This window comes from Nylanderia fulva, unplaced genomic scaffold (genome assembly GCF_048542155.1).
Source record: "Nylanderia fulva isolate GAGA-0341 unplaced genomic scaffold, ASM4854215v1 Scaffold354, whole genome shotgun sequence".
NCBI classification, from domain to species: Eukaryota; Metazoa; Arthropoda; class Insecta; order Hymenoptera; family Formicidae; genus Nylanderia; species Nylanderia fulva.
This window is the reverse complement of record NW_028190427.1, coordinates 76579-81087: the sequence shown is the minus strand read 5'-3', so window position 1 is coordinate 81087 and position 4509 is coordinate 76579. Positions and strand designations below refer to the sequence as shown.

Here is a 4509-nt window from a genome sequence, read left to right as displayed (position 1 = left end):
GATTGGACCATCAGAAAATCAGGCGATGTACACACGCCAATTAGCGGCGAGTGTACACGTTGGTTTCACGTGTTTCCTTGGCGTAAACACTAAGGAATTTAACAAAAAAACATTCTAGAAAATTCGATCGTCCTCGAGGATTCGATCCGAAGAACGAATCTTCAACAATGTGGAAAGAATTTTATTAGAATTTCTCTACTATTTATTATATTAAAAATAATAATATGTATCACAAGAAAATATAAAATATGTTTGATTAATTTTACTATACAGTTTAGTAAAATTAATCACACATATTTCATATTTTATTGTGATAGATATTATTTTTAATGTGATAAATATTAATCAGAGAAATTTTAATAAAATTCTTTTCATACCGTATTGTCTCACAATTACCATAACTTTTAGGGTAAATTTTAAGAGAAAATTCTCTCAGTGTACCGATTAATTATTAAAAATTACTTGTAAAAAGGCACACGTTACTCGATGCGGACGACAATTGTTTACACGGCAAGGACACGACAACAGACTGCGGCGACGGATGACGCAACGCGTCGCGACGCTTCGCGACACGTCTAGACGATAACAATCACGCGGCGTTGCCGAACATGTGATTGACGCGAGACATGTATTAAAACGTATAATAATTATGTTATTAAAAAAGGCATATTATAACGTATTATAATTTTTTACGTTATAATACATTTTTTTTAATGACTTAACATTATCCGCCCGTTTTGCCCTTTCTTTTTAAGCGAGACGTGAGAAAAATGATTATGTTTTGCGAACAAGATGTTCCATGTATAAATGTATTGGTCGCTCTGAAAAGAGCGGATTGACTTTGGTCGCTCTGAAAAGAGCGGATTGACTTTGGTCGCTCTGAAAAGAGCGGATTAATTTATAATAGGTGCTCAAAATGACCACCATCCATCCTTATGCAAGCTCGCATGCGTTTAAATAAATTTAATTGGACGTTCTCCATTACTTCCTCTTCGATATTCCAAATTACATATCGCAATCTGGTTTCTAAGTCGTCGACGTTCTCGGGAAGCGTTTTGTATATTGATTCCTTACAGTATCCCCATAAAAAGAAATCAAGAGAATTAAGGTCCGGGGATCTTGCGGGCCAACGTATCGGGCCATACCGACCCATCCAACGTCCAGGAAACTGCTCGTTCAAGTAGTTTGTTACAATCCTGGCGTTGTGTGGTCAAGCACCGTCTTGTTGAAAGAACATTTTATTTCTTTCAAATAGAGGCACTTCTTCTAAAAAATCGGGCAGATTTTCTTTCAAAAGTTCCGCGATACCATAGGGTACGCCTATTTAGCAGGCTAGAGTCTCGTTCGTTATCGGAATTAACCAGACAAATCGCTCCACCAACTAAGAACGGCCATGCACCACCACCCACCGAATCAAGAAAGAGCTATCAATCTGTCAATCCTTCCGGTGTCTGGGCCTGGTGAGGTTTCCCGTGTTGAGTCAAATTAAGCCGCAGGCTCCACTCCTGGTGGTGCCCTTCCGTCAATTCCTTTAAGTTTCAGCTTTGCAACCATATTTCCCCCGGAACCCAAAAGCTTTGGTTTCCCGGAAGCTGCCCGCCGAGTCATCGGAAGGAACTTCGGCGGATCGCTAGCTGGCATCGTTTATGGTTAGAACTAGGGCGGTATCTGATCGCCTTCGAACCTCTAACTTTCGTTCTTGATTAATGAAAACATTTTTGGCAAATGCTTTCGCTTCTGTCCGTCTTGCGACGATCCAAGAATTTCACCTCTAACGTCGCAATACGAATGCCCCCATCTGTCCATATTAATCATTACCTCGGGGTTCCGAAAACCAACAAAATAGAACCGAGGTCCTATTCCATTATTCCATGCACGCAGTATTCAGGCGAAGGTAGCCTGCTTTAAGCACTCTAATTTGTTCAAAGTAAACGTACCGGCCCGACTCGACACTCAGTAAAGAGCACCGCGACGGGATATTAGTTGGGCCGCCCCTCGCGAGGCTAAGCCCACCGGTAGGACGTCCCACATCACGCCAGTTAAACACCGCGAGCGGTGAACCGACGGTGTGCGACACAGATTCAACTACGAGCTTTTTAACCGCAACAACTTTAATATACGCTATTGGAGCTGGAATTACCGCGGCTGCTGGCACCAGACTTGCCCTCCAATGGATCCTCGTTAAAGGATTTAAAGTGTACTCATTCCGATTACGGGGCCTCGGATGAGTCCCGTATCGTTATTTTTCGTCACTACCTCCCCGTGCCGGGAGTGGGTAATTTGCGCGCCTGCTGCCTTCCTTGGATGTGGTAGCCGTTTCTCAGGCTCCCTCTCCGGAATCGAACCCTGATTCCCCGTTACCCGTTACAACCATGGTAGGCGCAGAACCTACCATCGACAGTTGATAAGGCAGACATTTGAAAGATGCGTCGCCGGTGCTAGGACCGTGCGATCAGCACAAAGTTATTCAGAGTCACCAAAATAAACGGTGGACGAACGGCGAGCCGCCCGCCACCGATTGGTTTTGATCTAATAAAAGCGTCCCTTCCATCACTGGTCGGGACTCTGTTTTGCATGTATTAGCTCTAGAATTACCACAGTTATCCAAGTAAATGTAGGTACAATCTAATGAACCATAACTGATTTAATGAGCCATTCGCGGTTTCACCTTAATTCGGCATGCACTGAGACATGCATGGCTTAATCTTTGAGACAAGCATATGACTACTGGCAGGATCAACCAGGGAGCTTCGTGTTCGGTTACTCGCAAGGGAGTAACTCGCGAGCGAGCCCGAAGACTCGTCGCTAGCTCTTTTCGCGCGCGCGCGTTCGATGCCGAAACACCGACGCGCGCGCGACACGCTCGTATGTGCCATTTTATTTGCCGCCGGTCTTGCTCAGCCGGTCGGCGACACTCTGCTGTGTTTAACGCTATTATGTAAAGCGTACGAGAGAACGACGGAGGCGAGAGTAAACCCCCGACGCCGCCGCTTCTCTTCTTCCTCCTCCTCTCCGTTCAAAAATCCACAAGATCAAAATACTCGTGTTCTTATTCTCCCAAATGTTATGATGCGCGGTCTCGAGAGACCGCGCGATTCACCCTGACGCTAGATCGACGATGGCGATGCTTAGACGTCGAGGACTGTTCTGTCTGGTTCGTACGCGTTTAACTGCACACGACCAGCAATAAGATTTTGCTACGGCGTACAAAGCGAGCGGGAAGAAGCAACTCTTCCCGCAAACTCGTATCCGTGGAGTAGATGCTCGGTAAGCGCGACGATTCCGCTGCTGCGTACGAAACGAGAGGAAACCGCGCGGCCAACACACTAGAGGCGTGCGAACCACATAAAAGCCATTCGGTCTTTCGACACCGACTCGTGGCAATGCTGTGCTCGTAATAAATAAGTGTGCGTTAATTTTGCGCGCGTTCGGCGACGAACGAGAAGAGCCGCACCGTAATCCCCGGCGAAGAGGAATACGAGACGACGCGAGAGTCGAACGTACGTTCTCGCGAGACACGCAACCTCCAAGCATGAGAAGACTTGGCGGCGGCGCGTTCTGCGACGATCGTATATTATTTTATATATTCGTGGTTTCCAAATCAAACATTTTATATAAATGTTCTCTCCGTGTCAGAGTCGCGACTCGACAAAATCCGTTCTCGACCCGTTCGGGCGATTCTTCGTTTGTCAACGTCGAGAGCGCGACACGTACAATATTAATCTCTCCTACCTCTTACAGTACCCAACCGACCGGCCAAGCGGTCGGCGACGGTACGGAGAGCGGTCGAAACACGCCGGAGTGGCGAGAGACTCGAGAAAGTACGTTTACGACTCGTCCGGACTCGCTCGACTCGTTCGACGCGCCGAGCGCGACGTATCTCTTATAGTACCCAACCGGCCGGCCAGGCGGTCGGCGACGCACGGTCCTACGCACGGCCGTATGCGAGCGCGAGCGCCGAAAGGCGCGTTCAATCGAGACATTGTCGCGGAGAGCGAACGATCGAAAAGTCATATTGTACGATAAAATATTATCACGATAGCCGTATGGCGAATGTCAAACAACGATAATTAGCATTAATTAAGAAGGAAACAAACAAAATGCCGGGACAATAAGGTATAAACACCGACGGTACCTCCGGGCCGGGCGGCACCTCCGGGTCGGGCGGCACCTCCGGGCCGGGCGACACCTCCGGGCCGGGCGACACCTCCGGGAACTACGGCCGACCGGCGACACCTCCGGGACGGGCGGCACCTCCGGACGACCGAATGATCTCTCGAAGTCAGACGACCGCCGGCGGTACCTCCGGAACACTTAACGACGATTTACGGCGCCGCAACGAGGAGAGCTACGTAAAAACGTTTCGGACGAAAGTTACTTACTATTCGGCGCTCGCTCGACATGAGGGCGCTGTCCGATTACTAACTCGAAACGTGTCTCAAACCCACGTGTCGGAGGCATATATTTCGAATTATTACGGATGATACGCAACACGCAAGCAGCGGTGAC

General features: G+C 48.0%; 1 pseudogene; it reads right to left on the bottom strand.

Annotated features, from left to right (window-relative positions):
- Nucleotides 1-1562: 1562 nt before the first annotated feature.
- LOC146722189 (small subunit ribosomal RNA) lies at nucleotides 1563-2744 on the bottom strand (annotated as a pseudogene).
- Between the last annotated feature and the right edge of the window lie 1765 nt (nucleotides 2745-4509).